Here is a 16,223-nt window from a genome sequence, read left to right as displayed (position 1 = left end):
ATGCCCAAGAAAGAGGTCTGCCTACATAAGAATTTCACTTGCAGTTTGTTCACTTTAGAAATTCTGTCTTTAAAGGTGCCAGCTGTTCATGTTTGCCCAATGTTTAAGAAGTAATTTAAAATCCATCATTTGATGCATTTGCTATTTTGACTTTAACTACAGAGGTTTTTTTTTTAAACTGAAGGTTTTAATTACGGATTTTTTTTACTGTTTGGTCAGAGAGATGACTTGAATATGACATCAAGAGAAAGAAAATTGCCTATTTACCCGAATTGTGAGTCTTGTGATATTACTCTACAGTAAACTTTAATTGATGAAGTGAAAATATGAAGAAAATTGGCAGAAAGTAGGCTTATAATGAGAGCCAGTTTGGCTTAGTTGTAAAGCATCAGGCTAGAGACTGGGAAACTGTGAGTTCTAGTCCCACCTTAGGCACAAAGCCTGCTGGGTGACCTTGGGCTAGTCACTTTCTTTCAGCCCTAAGAAGAAGGCATTGGCAACCATTTTCAAAAAAAAACTTGCTAAGAAAGCTGTATGGATTTGTCCAGGTAGTCTCCAAGAATTGGACATGATTGAACAGAAGGAATAAAAAAAAAAGGCTTGTAATGCAGGAGCACAGTTAAACAGATTTCTTGAAGTTCAAAAAAATTAACCTTCAAAAACGCAAAGCATTGATAAGCAGAATAGCATGACAAGAGAATTCAAAATCAGTAACAGTTCCTAACAAAAGAAATAATAAAATCAAAGTGCAGAACATTCCAATGATGGGGAGAAATACAGACTAATAGGAATAGCCAAGGTAGCTACACAAAAATCTATTTTAAGTTCTGGAGAGAAAAAAAATATGGGAAATAGAAAGACAGTCCAGTTAGATATTCAATTCCTATTTTAGTGCAGACTTCTCTGATTAAAAGAAAACCCTGTTCTATCAGGAAATTATAAAAACATTGAAGGTTGAGATTCAAAGAAACATGGTCAAACAGTATTTCTTTGCTTTTAATGAGTGCCAAACTCCAGGATGAGATTAATTTAATTCAAGGATACTAAATAAACTCGCTAATGGTGTGATCAAACCAGTATGCATTAGCTTTAAAAACAAAACATGAGAAATGATGAAATGACAGAAAACTGAGACAGCAGAAACTTCATCTGCAAAAAAGGAAAAAATTGAAGATACAGAAAACTACAATCCAGTCAGTCTGACAATAATACCTGGAAGATTTTAAAGCACATTATCAAGAGATTTATCTATAAGCATGATGAGACAAAGCAACTCAAAAGGGCATCAGCATTTAACCACATAGAAAACCACTGATAATTACAAGAGGTCAGCATGGAAATTTGTGAAGAACTTAATATAGCTTGACTTCAGCAAGGCATTTGATGAAGTATCCCATGACATGCAGATTAGCAAACTAGTTAGCATTGTATGGATGGCAGTGGATACATAGCTGGCTTAAAAGTTGCACCCAGGGGTTCTTCATTAAATTGAAAGGGGGTATCAAAAGGTGGCATAAAGCTCAATTTTAAACCTTCCATTCTTCAATGTTTTTATTAATGTTGGGTTGAAGAGGTTGGAAAGAACTCTTATCAGATTTGCAGAGAACAAATGATAGGGTAGAATAGAAAGCAGTAACCAAATTCAAAACAATCTTGACATAGTAGAGAAATGTATAAGACTAAGAGATGCAATAGAAACAAGTGCTAAGATTTTCACTTAAACAAAATGTTAAAAAATAAAAGGTTTTTCATTTGGGAAACGAAGCATAAAATAAACATAGCATAGAGGATACCTGGCTTGGTATGGTACTTGTAAGAAAGATATTGGAAAAATAACGGTAAAGGTAAAGGTTCCCCTCACACATCATTCACGATTCTAGGGGGTGGTGCTCATCTCCGTTTCAAAGCCGAAAGCCAGCGCTGTCCGAAGACGACTCTGTGGTCATGTGGCCGGCATGGCTAAATGCTGAAGGCGCATGGAACACTGTTACCTTCCCACCAAAGGTGGTCCCTATTTTTCTACTTGCATTTTTTACATGCTTTTGAACTGCTAGGTTGGCAGAAGCTGGGACAAGTAACAGGAGCTCACCCCATTATGCGGCACGAGGGATTCGAACAGTTGAAGTGCTGACCTTTCGATCAACAAGCTCAGCATCAAACTGAAAACAAGATGTGGCTGCAAAAAAATGCAAATGTGCACTACATCAATAGAAATATGATTGTCATAATATGTCAAATAATCATTCCAATTTATTCCGCTTTGGTCAGGCCCCACTTAAAGTTCTAAGTTGATTTCTGGAAACCACACTTCATGGAGGGTTTCAAATAAACTGAAATCATTTCAGACAGGGACATTGAGAATGGTCAACAAAATAGAAACTTGAAATACCTGAAAATATGTTACCTTAAACCTTGGATTCCTGAATGGTAGTGACTTTGATAAAGTACTATGTACAGTATGCATTGTGATGGGAATGGAATATGTCTGTAACTTCAGAGGACTCTTTCAATTTACCACCTGTCCCTTTCTTTTTAGAACTACATTTCCCTGTACAGTGTGATTATTATTTTTGTCAAATTAAACAAAGTCAGTCTGGGTCAATTTTTGGTAGTTAAAGCAGTGCAAGCATACCATACACTGAGTAGCCAAGCTGATGGTTTAGACAATTAGCTTTGAATTTCAGAAGGTGTTGTCTTTCAGAAGTGATATAAAGACCATATTTTATCGTTGAAAATCCCTTGGTTCTTTCTTTTATACTGAAAATGTTAATCCCAATGACCTGGATTAATTCCAACTCCTGTAATTGCTGTACATTCTACCCTCCAAAATTCTCTCTGCAGCCTAAATTCGATATATCTTAATTTTTCTCTTCCTGACCTAAGCATCTCTGGCATGCTGGTTTCCAAGATTAAACAGCTGATGACTTCAGCTCAGAATTATCTGCCTTTACATGGGATAATAACTAACATTTATCAGCTTTGTATCATGAAAAGTTGAGACAAATGGGTAAATTGTAGCATGTATTATAAAGCCAGGAAAAGTCCCTAGGTTACAAAATGTTACACAGTCCAATTGGGGGTGGAGGAATAGGATCCGTGCACACAATCTAATTTATATATTAGTTTGAAGCAAACTGATCTTTCTCATGTTCTCTATGCTGTATATCCATTATGGCGAACCTATGACACATGTGCCAGAAGTGGCACGCAAAGCCATCTATCTGGGCACGCGAGCCATCATCCGTTGCTCTTTTGGTTTCCGCTGCACCGGTCAGCTGGTCTTCATGCTCACGGAAGCACCAGAAACCAGAAAAACAGCTGCCTGGTGCATATGCCGCGTGGCTGCTCTTCCGGTTTCCAGCACGCGTATGCGCTCTGGCCACCTGGTGTTCTGGTTTCTGGCACACATGTGTATGTGAAGATCAGCTGGCCAGTGCTCATGTGCGCACCGGAAAATTATCTTCCCAGTGGGCGCATGTGCACCAGGCAGCTGCTCTTCTGGTTTCTAGTGCATGCATGCGCACCAACCAGCTGGCCTTCGCTCGCACATGCACACCAGAAACCAGAAGACCAAATGGCCTGTGCGCATGCATGTGCTGGAAACTGGAAGAGCAGCCGCCAAGCACGCGTATGCACACTGGGTAGCTGCTCTTCCGGTTTCTGGCATGCACACGCACACATGCACGCGTGCACTCCCATTTCGGCACTTGGTGCCGAAAAGGTTCGCCAACACTGCGGTATATAATATTTCCAGAAAAGAGATGAAGCATGACATACCTTTCTCTTACGAATATGCTGTACAGGTACTGTAGTCCTCAATTTACAACCACAAAAGAGCCCATACTTTCTTTCTTTCTGTTGCTATGTGAGACATTTGCTAAGTGAGTTCTACCTCATTTTATGACCTTTCTTGTCATACTAGTTAAGTGAATCACTGCACTTAACTTAGTAACATGGTTGTTAAGTGAATCTGGCTTCCCTATTGACTTTGCTTGTCAGAAGTTCACAAAAGGTGATCACATGACTTTGTTCTGCCCCAGCTCCAGATTCCCAAGGATTGTGACACACATCAACGGTCCTTATCAAAGTTATAACGACCAAGAATAAACAAAGTCCAGCAAAGATTGGCAACCAGCCCAGAAAACAAGATACGATAAGACACTCACTCTCCAAAATGCTCTGTAATAATTACACATTGTTTTCAGCAAGAAATTACTAACTGTGTGTGACTTAAATAGGCTAAGGGAGTGGCAATTATCCTCAAACCTTACTCTCGAGGAGACCTCCTCCTCCTGAATAGCCACTCCTGCCTTCTGGCAGCCCTGCGTGCTTGAGCATTGAGAAGAGGCTCCTCCACTTCGCTCTCTCCACTTGAAGGAGCCTCTGGAGATTCTGAAGGCCCAGGCTGAGTCTCTGCCTCTGGCACCACATCCTCTTCTGTCCGACGCGAGCGCTGCCTGTGCAGACAGCTGGCGCAACCCCACACCAGCCTCCTCGTCGTCGGGATCAGCCACAATCCATGCAGGCCGCTGGTGGGTCACAACAGACTTTGGGACACTGCAACCATCATAAATGAGTTTCCAAGGATCTGAATTTTGATCATATGATCACAATGGTCATAAGTGTGAAAAACGGTCATAAGCCACTTTTTTCAGTGATGTTGTAAACTTCAAATGGTCACAAAATGAATTATTGTCAGGAAAGGACTACCTGTATAAATGTTTTTTCCTCTTGACTCCTATGCCACGGAACTAAGAGAATGGTGTGATCCTGGTAATGTCAATTTATTTATTTGATCAAAGATGAAATTATTCAGAAAAATCATTTTTTTTAAAAAAAAAAAAGAAGAAGAAGAAGAAGTATGACTTAAAAACAATGAAAATGCTCCTTTTCTTTATGGTATAAGTGGCTGGAGAATAGGAATAATGGAGAAGAAAAATAGGGGTGACATGTAAAAAAGGAAAGAACGAATATGTCAATATATAAAATTAATATGAATGTTAAGAAATACACTAATTAAAAGAGAAGGGAACAAGAAGAAACTGGAATAATATAAAGGGAAAAAGGGGAAAATGTGAATATTAGAAGAAGATCATCATGAAATAGCTATTAAGAGAATATATATATATATATATATATATATATATATATATATATATATATATATATATGTTGTATGTAAAAAATAGTGAAAATGAAGGAGCACAATACAGTAAATGATAATGTAAGCCTCTATGCGTCCTTTAATAGGTTCTGGTACCATCTAATAGCAATAGATAAAAATTTTGCAATTTTTTTAGTGATCTGAGGGCATTCACCCAAGACAGTAGTGGGTTTCAATTTAGTTTGCGACTGATTCGCTTGTGCATGCGCTTGCGCTCGCGTACAACACTTCCGCACATGTGCAGAAGCATCCGGGAGGGTGGCCGGAGCCTCCCGCTGCCACCGCTACCGGTTCACCCGATCCGGGGTGAACCGGTAGCAACCCACCACTGACCCAAGAGCAAGAGGTAGGTAGAATCCATTTCTGTTCTATCAGATATATTAATTAGAAGAAGTTATAGAAAATCCTCAATTTATGACCAGTTGCTTAAAAACTGTTTAAAGTTACAATACCCCACCCCAACAGATATTTATGACCAAGTTCCAAAGTTCTGATGGCATTTTGGGTGCTCAACAACCAACTCATATTTACTATCAGTTGCAGTGTCCCATGGCCACGTGACCATGATTTATGACACTTTTTCTGGAAACCAGTTTGCCATGGAAACCCATGGCAAACAATGAGCACACTTAACAAACTCGGTGTTTGCTTTACAAGTGTTGCCAAAAAAGATATAAAATCACAGCAGTCATGAGATAGCCTGCTTTATGATCATAGAACATAGAATCATAGAGCTTAAAGGGACCTCAGAGGTCTTCTAGCTCAACCTCCTGTTCAAGGCAGGAGACCTTATATACCATCCCAGTCCAATAGTTGTCCAGTCTATTTTTGAAAACCTCCAATGGTGGAGCACCCACAACTCTGAGGCACAACCTATTTCATTTTTTAATTGTTCTCATTGCCAGAAAATTTCTTATTTCTAGGTTGGATTTCTCTTTGATCTTCCATCCATTACTTCCTGTCCTGTCCTCTGATGCTTTGGAGAACAAGTCAACCCCCTCATTTCTCATTTGTAACATATAGCTGTGAATCATGGATCATTTAGAAAGCTAAATGGATAAAAAATAATGCCTTTGAATTCTCATGCTAGAGAAAATTGTTAAGAATACTTTGGGACCAGAAGAATTAATTATATAAAATAAAACCAGACTATTCACTGGACACACTATTAATGAAACCAAAGCCCAAATATCTTGGACAGACTCACTGGACAGGACATTGATACTTGGAAAAATTGAATATAATAAAAAACAGAGGGCCAACAGAAAACAAAATGCCTCAGTGATATTATGGATGATATCAGTATGAAATACTTATTCATGACCAAAGCTATGATTGTGCATTTCATGATTTCAAATCTGTTAACAGATTAACAGAGTTAGAAGGGACTTTGTAGGTCATCTAGTTCAACCCCCCACCCAAGCAGGAGACCCTACACCCTTTCTGACAAATGCTTGTCCAGTCTCATCTTGAAAGCCTCCAATGATGAAGTTCTCACAACTTCCGAAGGCAAGCTGTTCCATTGGTTGATTGTTCTCACTGTCAGAAAATTTCTCCTTATTTCTGGGTTGAATCTCTCCTTGATCACTTTCCATCCATTATTCCTTGTCTGGCCTTGGAAAATAGTTTGACCCCTTCTTCTCTGTGGCAGCCCCTCAAATATTGGAACACTGCTATCATGTCTCCCCTGGTCCTTCTCTTCACTAGACTAGCCATGCCCAGTTCTGCAACCGTTCATCGTATGTTTTAGTCTCCAGTCCCCTAATCATCCTATTCGTTCTAATCTATAGAACATATTGTAAAATCCACACCAAAAAAATTGCTGTGAGACCAACGACAGTCAACACAGTATAAACAGGGATATAAATATATATTTAAAAATTAAGTATCATGAAACTAAACAATATATGCACAAGAATGTATCCTATATTGTTTTTCAGCAATGAATGCTAATTATATAATATGGATAAAATTGAGATCAACTGTATTTTAATACCTCCTCCTCCTCCTCCTCCTCCTCCTCCTCCTCCTCCTCCTCCTCCAATAGCATATAATGTTTCTGAACATTTCTGTGACCCATTGTCTCCAATGCGATTCATAGGCTGTCGGCACTTTTTGGAAAAAAATCTACTTTTCAGGGACAACATATTTCCTTGCTTAATACAGACTTGCATCTGTTTTCCTATATTCATTTATAGTCGATTTTTATAGGCTTCCTCTAAGCTGTAAATCTATCTTACATGCTTTCTTCATTTGTTTGCTAGACAAACTGCCCTTGAGAGTTGTCCCTAAATTCTTCCATTGTTGGCCATAAACTATTTCAATGCCTTCAAACAAGCAGAGGAGTAGGAAAAATGGGGATTGCAGAATGTGCTGTTGCTCAATATTAAATATTTTCAAAACAGTCAACAGGATGCCAGAAATACATAAGCTTTCTCTATTAAAAGAAATGTCCCAAAATTTTCCAAACAGATTTTCAGCTGACAAATAGAAATGAACCCTTGCAGGTTCCCTTCAGAGGTGGGTTTCAGCAGGTTCTGAGCAGTTCTGGAGAACGGGTAGCGGAAATTTTGAGTAGTTTGGAGAACTGGTAGTAAAAATTTTGACTGGCTCCTCCCCCATCTATTCTCTGCCTCCCAAGTCCCAGCTGATCGGGAGGAAATGGGGATTTTGCAGTAACCTTCCCCTGGAGGGGGATGGGAATGGAGATTTTACAGTATCCTTCCCCTGCCACGCCCACCAAGCCACATCCACCAAACCATGCCACGCCCACCAAGCCACATCCACAGAACCAGTAGTAAAAGTTTTTGAAACCCATCACTGGTTCCCTCCCCTTCAAGAGGGTAACACCACTAAAAAAAAAATTCGCCCCTTTCAAGCTACATGTTTGGTTTGCTGACAGGCCTGAAGTTTCTACTCGTCTAGATACTGTATCTGTCTCTGTTTCAGTTCTTATCTTCAACCGATGTAATAACAATAATAATAACACTTCATATTTTCAATTGAGGAGATAAAACTTTCCTTTCCAGTCTTTTTCAAGACGGAGCCATACAAATGTGTTAAGCGCTACAGTTCCCAAAACTCACAGCCAGTATGGCTGAAGATTTAGTTTCTTCCATTAAGCTGCACATGGGTGTAAAAACAGTCATTTAGATATTTCCTTGACCTTTAGAGCCATAAATTAAATCAATAAATCAGCTAAAAGCTATAGTTTCCACTAAATAGACTTAAATCTTTATTTTTCTCAAAGTAACATCAGTTATCTGACATGCATCAAAAATATTAGCTAAAAAAAATACTATTCTGGCAAAGAAACTCCTAATATGATGGCTTGAAGTCAGCTGGAAAGGATTGCTGGTTCTGTAAATCCTTAAACAAAACAAAACAAAAACAGAGAGGGGAGTGACATGGGAGCCAATGAAAACATTTTTTGTATAAGTCAGTTGTTACTATTCACATTTCATTGATAGAGAACAAAAGCCAAAAAAGATGCTTATGTTAAAGGCTCTTGAATCCAAGACTGAGTTAGGACTAGGACAAAGGTTTTTGTTTTTTTCAAATATGAATGTATATGTCTTACTCTGCTGGACAACACCAGTTCTCCACAGGCAAATGTATGGAATAAAATTTATAGTCAAGCTGGCATTGCCTCCCATGTCCGAATCTATCTTGCTCATGACAATTCCAAGTCTGCAAGTAGTTTTTCTAAAGACAGCTGATATATGGGATTTTGTGGAGATAAATACAGTTAGCTTTATACAGTGGGTATTAGGGATCATTCTTCTGCCAAAGGCACCCCTTTTTTATCTCCCTGACACTTTTTTTTTCTTTTTCCATGCCAGAGAAAAGGGTGATGGTTCTTGCCAGAGATTTAAACTGATGGCTGAGAGAAGGCTTTCCAGATGAGGTCAAGGGCTACATCTGGCCCTCAAGCAGCAGATTGCCCACCCCTTACAATGGTATATTTCATATTAATGTTCATCCATTAAACTTTCCATACTTGAATCACATACAAATAGCAGGCAAGGTAAAGCTTGAACTTGGCTGGCCTGATTTGAAGGATTTGGCTAAAATTATGACTTAAATGTCTTTATTCTTTCAATCAACTTTCTTAAGCGGTCCACCACAAAACTTTTATTTTTTAAATAAAACTGTTGACAGTCTGAGCATAAGCAGGAGATTTTTTAATGCCAGTAGGATGCTTAAATATAGTACATATACATATACGCACAGCACAGAAAGAGAGAGTTACACACACATCTATGCAATCTGTACTTACATACCAGATCCGTGGCAAGGACTTAAAAGCAACAGAAGTCATTGCATTTTGCTGACGTTTAAAGAATTACAATTTGTAATATTGGGATCACATTATGTTTATAAGGTTAATATATGACCAAAGTGTTTCTGTGAGTTCTGTTTCTATCACATGGCACATACTCAGGAGCAAAACACATGTTACATTTCATGCATACCCTTTCATTTTTGTTTACCTTATTGACAGATAGGGTGTTACAATCCAGAGCCAGGAACCATATAAACAGACAGAGGAAACTTAAATCTTATGCCCCAGTTGCTTTTTTGGAGAATAACCCTGCCCCAAATTTACCCATAGGAAACTGTTTTTTTTTTTCATCTGGGTGGGAAACAGATTCTGAAATGAAGCAGGTGAAGACAATTTAAGCCTCCAAATACCATTTCATGGCAGTCCTGTTCTGGACTGGGATTCTATATTTTCACAGTATAACCAAGAAAAAAAACAAGGGGTTAGCTGGACAGCACTTAGAAATAGCAGACTTATATTACAGCTTCACAGTGCTTTGCAGCCCTCTCTAAGTGGTTTACAGAGTCAGCCTATTGCCCCCAACAATCTGGATCCTCATTTTACTGACCTCAGAAGAATGGAAGGCTGAATCAGCTTTGAGCAGGTCAGGGTTGAACTCCAGGCTGTGGGCAGAGTTTGCCTGCAATGTTGCATTCTAACCACTGTGCCATCACAGATGCTATATTAGAAGAGTAATATGCTTTGTCCGTCACTGGAGGGGTATCCCATCAAGTGCCTTTTGCACGTCCTATTGGAGAATCATGTTTCTGATCAGAGGCATGGAGGACACCTTCTTAGATCAGATGATCCAGGCTAGTTCTAGCCTCATGGACCAGGAGCAGCTCCCCAGGATTATCTAGTCTTTTCCAGAGATTAAAAGCCCTGGACTCATTTCTTAAGAAATCTTTTCACAATAATAGATGGTTGAATTTTTAAGCTTTGTGTTTCTTAAAAAAAGTAATTAACTGGGGGTTCATTCCATGGTCGAGAAAATAATAGGAAAGGATAATCATAATTAGAACTCTTTTGAACAAAAACAGAAATGTAGGCTGTTATTCTGTAATGTTATTCTCTAGGTTACATTTTCATCCTCCCCCTTCCTCCCTCCCTTCACTCCTTCTTGGGTTTTTTTTTTCTCTCTTCTTCTTCTCTCTGTCTCTCTCTTTTCTTTTTGGCCATCATTCTCTTCTTAAATATTGCTTTGGCTTTTCAAAGCCAATACTCAAACTGAATCTTAGCCAAAAATGAAACTGTTTTTCCAGAATTGGGGTCAAACTATGCAAAATTCTTGAATTCCTTGTGCAACCATAAATCAGCACAGCATTGTCAAAAGGCCATAAGCTATTTGGTATATCTGGCTGAAGCTTCATTTATCACAGTTTGTTAAAGGTCTAGTCATATTCATTTTTCATTTACAATTCCCTCGCTTTCTCCAGAAGACGCTAGTTTAAAATCACTGAGGAATTGAATTTCCCACAATTTCTGTTAAAAGATGGCAAAGTCCCTAAGTTAAGAGGGTCGGCAATCAGGGTCTTTTGGACCCCTTGATCATTACATTTCAGTACTTGCATCTTAAGCCAACTAAAGAGAACTCGGGTTTTAGAAAAGAAAAACCTGTGCCAAATTTGGAGATACAACTACAGCTTCATGAATGAGCATGTATTTCATTACTGTGTTCCAATTTTTGGGCAATAAAGACAATAACAAATATAACATCTATGGAGATTCTCAGTTATCCAAGTCATGGTTGTCCCAAAGGTGCTTTTTTTCAAGAGGCAACTGGACTTTCTGGTTTTTCTTTGAAGATGTTTTGATTCTCATCCAAGAAGCTTCTTCAGCTCTGACTGGAAGGTGAGAACCAGTCAGAGCTGAAGAAGCTTCTTGGATGAGAAGTAAAATGTCTTCAAAGAAAAACCAGAAAGTTCAGTTGCCTCTTGAAAAAAAGCACCTTTGGGACAACAAATATAACAGTGATAATACTGCCAAATCCCTAAAAGACAGTTGATGGCTTACAAATATATTACACACACAAACACACACACACACACACACACACACACACACACATATACACCATGGAGTCCATAGTGTTTTCTGAATTTAGCTATTTTCTTGCAGAGATTTTGTTAGCTGGCTAGGTAACACTTCCCAGAGTCGTTCTATGAGGGAAATGGGCAGTCTCTAAATATGATAATTAAATAAAATTTTCAGTGCTGGAGAGAATGGGGTTTGCTCTCTATTTATATACAGTTATTTGCCCTGGCAATGTTGGTGAAGATGTTGCTTTCTCATTGGTAGTTCCTTGATTAGCATATTAGTTACTGCTTGATTGTTTATCTAACTTTGCTCATGGTGTTTAACCCTTGCTTATCTGAATGTTAACTGCTGAGGATGAGGTGATCATTTTGTTTCCTTTTTAGATTTTCATTATCTTTTTGAATGGTGTGTAAAACCATTCTAAAGAAGTTCTAAAACCCAACTTCTCTATGTGCTTGTTGATGACTGATTTGTCTGAGTGCCAAAATGCTAGGAATTCCCTAGCATTTTTACACACACACACACAAATACACCCAAACAAACAAAATAAATAAAGATTAAAAACAGTCAGCACATGAATATACATATGGTATAATGAATTATAAACTACAAACAAAGCAACAAAAGACACAAATGCAAAGTTATGACATTTGCCTAATGATGTGACTACATCATTACACATACCATTCCCCTCCGTTATGTCACCATTGGCCAACATGCAATGTTTCAGGACTAGATATCATAGAACATCATGAATTTGCATGTACTATCCTGAAAATGGAGCCTATTTTTTAAACTACTTACCTTATTCAAAATGCCTTTCACTTTAGTCTCTTGTTTACAATTCAATGTACAAGTCTACATCAGTCTTGAATTAGGCATTTTGTCCAAGTATTTTACTCTAAAAATGGAAATAGATCAAATCCCACTAACCATAAGGTAAATAGCAAGAATTTATACAATAAGGATTGGAGGATTGGAGCTTTAGATTGCCTTCTGTCAACTTTATTTATCTTGGTATAATAATTCCCAGGAGGCTTACTCGAGATTTAATTTGAATTTACACTTTTTCATGCAAATGAAAGGAGAACTAGTCATATGGTCTAGAATTCCTTTGAGAATTGAAGTAAAATAAATGTGATTAAGGTAAATGTAACTACAATGATTTACACTTTAAGAAGCCTTTTCTGCTGTTATTCCACCACATTATTTTAAAAGGATGTATAAAATATTCTTTGGAGAGAGTGCAAGAATTTCATTACACAATTATACATTTTCACACTTTCAGGATTAACTTTGGGCATTAATCCTAGACTAGAAGAGTGCAAGATTTTCATTACACAATTATAAATTTTCACACTTTCAGGATTAACTTTGGGCATTGTAATCCTGACTAGAAGAAAGAACAATGTGGGGATCAGTTTTTGTACCTCCATTTAATAGCATAAATTACATGTATTTAAATAAAGATATAAATTTATATATTAAGTTTCTCATAGATGTACTATTATTAATAATAATAGCCTTATGTATTTACATACATGACTCCAGGCAGTTTACAATAACATAGATTAAATACAGTATATTAAAATAAAACACAGAGGAGCCAGGAACCATCCAAACAACTATTAACACAGCCAAACCTCCAGGGAAGGTATGAAGATGGCTCTGTGAAAGTAGAGTCAACAAGTGTGAGAAAGACCAATTCCTTGAAAGCTCCCTGGATAAGAAGAGGACTGGAGATTGCCCACCTGTGCTCTAGATAACTCATGAGGAGGCCATAGGATAGTAGTTTTCCATTAATTTGTGCACTGGGTGACAATAGGATTAGACACCTTGTTTTACAATCATATCAAAAACTTTGAAAGGAAACTTAAGTTTGCAAACCCCACTTTGCCATTACTCTGCTAAACAAATAATTCCCTCAACACTGTCAAACTATTTACTAAGTCTTCACTACTATTAATCTTCTCATCGTTCCCACCACCCATCTCCTTCCACTTATGATTGTATGGCTGTAATTTTGTTGCTTGTATCATTTGTCCCCTACGACTATCATTAAGTGTTGTACCTTATGATTCTTGATGAATATATCTTTTATTTTATGTGCACTGAGAGCATATGCACCAAAGACAAATTCCTTGTTTGTCCAATCACACTTGGCCAATAAAAAATTTTATTCTCTTCTACTCTATTTCTCATCACTTTCTGAAGTTGCTTGTTAACTGCTTCTGCTACAAAACAATGTCTGAAGTTTGAAAATTACTTCTTTATGTATTTCTTTTCTCTTTCTTTATTATTAGTGCTAACACTGTTGTATAAGATCAAGGGTTGGAGAAAGAAATCAAAACACCTGCCAGGAGACTATCTGTAATTATCCGGGCCTGAAACAACTGAAGCAAATACCAATAAAGCTATGTTTTTCCATGAATGAGTATTCTATGAATACTCATTCAGTGAAAATTTGCATTCTTGCCTACAAAATAATAAATGGCCACAAAGTTATCAATTATGACCCCAAGATTTCAAGCTGGGAAAAGATCACTGTAATAACATTAAGATATTCAGTCAAAGTTCACTGTGCATCATCATCAAGAACTATATAAAAACTGATAAATCTAAGTATCCTCAGAATAGCGGACACTGAAAACTATGATCATGAATCAAGAAGACTAAGAGAAATAAGAAAAATAGGATCCAGGACTGGACCCGGAGGATATCTATAATAAGATGCAATTCCCAGGATTGTAATGCATCATATGATACTGCAAAAGACCAAAAGGACTTGAACCAATCAAACCAATGATTCCCAGAGAGTATTATCTGGTGTAGAACAATTGATGCTATCTGGTATGGATCAATTGCTGCTTTCCAGTCCAAAAAAGTTCATTACCAATGTATTTTGGAACTTGGCCACCAGAATACCATTTTAGTTGATTGAGCTATTCAAAATCCTGACAGATATGGATCAAAAAGGCCACTGGGACAAATACGGAATCAATTTCAAAACTGTGTTCAGGATGTCCTCATTTGGAAAAAGGGTAGTTTTTCCTCCCAGCTTTTAAATAGCTCTGTTTTTGGAAGACTTTCAAGTAGAAGAAGGAAAAGTATTTTCTGATTTTTTTTTCCTTTTAGCCATTACTACTTTTAGCAGTGCATTGTTTTCATTCATCTTATGGTTTGTTGGAGAGCTTTGTGAAGGATTTGTTCTCAGCAGTCAAAAAGTGATTTCTTTACAGGATCATAAGCTATTTGTGAATCAACAAAATCCTTCCATTTATGGGAAGCAAAGTCTAAATGTAAGCCATTTTTTTTGAATTTCAGATTGTTTAGTTTAGTTTTAGTTTAGTTTTATTAAATTTTTATACCGCCCTTCTCCCGAAGGACTCAGGGTGGTGTACAGCCAAGATAAAAACCAACAGTATAAAAGTTAAAACAATTTAAAATTATTAAATAGTTTGGCCAATAATCTAAAATAAGTTAACCCATTAAAAATGATATTTTAGGCCAGCCCTGCTTGATGGAATAATAGTGTTTTAAGGGCACGGCAGAAGGTACGAAGGTCAGGAATCCAACGAATCTCCGGGGGCAGCTCGTTCCAGAGGGCAGGTACCCCCACAGAGAAGGCTCTCCCCCTGGGAGAGCCTGTGATAGAAATACAAAATTGTATTTCTATCACAGATCAGAAAATAGTGCTAAGTGAGAATAGATTCAATAAACATGGTTCTCTCTAAAATACATAATATGTACTTTAAATATTTTAAACTGAAAAATAAATGTTAGGTTAATATGGGTTTGTATTATAACTTCACAGGCTTTGGTTGTGAAGTTTAAACACAGAAATCCTGAAACACTTTTGCAGTAGCTTGTAAAGTATTTGATCTAGACCATAAATTATTTTATCCTTCTATAGGACAATTCCCACATTGGAGTGACTTCGCAGCTTCCTTTTCCACAAAAGCAGCTGAAATATGTATTTCTTTGTATATATTTATATAAATATGTATATACAAACACAGAAAATTAATTAAAATGTTTAAGAAGTTAAAGCATCAAAATGCACATGCAGGAATAACAACTAACAGGTATAACTACTACCACAATAGAGAAAACACACTTTTTGGGTCCCAATAGATGGCACTGTTTGAACAAAGGGACCTGTACACCCACTCTTCTGTCTATATGGAGATTCTCAGTAATCCAGGTTATGACTGTCCCAAAGGTGCTTTTTAAGAGGCGTGGACTTTCTTTATTTTTCTTTGAAGATGTTTCACTTCTCATCTAAGAAGTTTCTTCAGCTCTTCAGCAAAACATCTTCAAAGAAAAGTAAAGTCCTCTTGAAAAAGCACCTTTGGGATACCCATTCTTCTGGCTCTTACTTGCTCTGGGTGATAGACAGCACCTCAAATAAACAGGGGTTTATAGACGATAAACAGCAGCTTGAGCCACACATGAAAGCATACTGGTAACCAATGCAATTCATGAAGATGGCATTCTACGTAGGCAAACTAAGGCATAATCATTATTGCCTATACTGCTCCATATTGGATCTGATTTCAAGAAAAGCCCCGTGTAGAGTGCATTGAAATACATGAGCTATGAGGCGGTAAGGACACAAGTCGTTGTGTGAACGGGTTTCTCTATCAGGAAGGGACACAACTGGCAGACCAGATAGAGATCTGCAAAAGCCTTCTTGTC

At 37.6% G+C, this 16,223-nt stretch overlaps 1 protein-coding gene across 2 annotated transcripts in view; it reads right to left on the bottom strand.

Moving 5' to 3' along the window:
* The window catches only part of ERC2 (ELKS/RAB6-interacting/CAST family member 2), a 439,008-nt gene that overhangs the window by 118,487 nt on the left and 304,298 nt on the right, over positions 1–16,223 (bottom strand). The window lies entirely within an intron of this gene.

The sequence above is a fragment of the Pituophis catenifer genome, unplaced genomic scaffold (genome assembly GCF_029215685.1).
Source record: "Pituophis catenifer annectens isolate HBS135680 unplaced genomic scaffold, rPitCat1.0.hap2 SCAF_2, whole genome shotgun sequence".
Classification (NCBI taxonomy): domain Eukaryota; kingdom Metazoa; phylum Chordata; class Lepidosauria; order Squamata; family Colubridae; genus Pituophis; species Pituophis catenifer.
The sequence above is the reverse complement of the archived record's forward strand: the minus strand, read 5'-3'. Positions and strand labels throughout refer to the sequence as shown.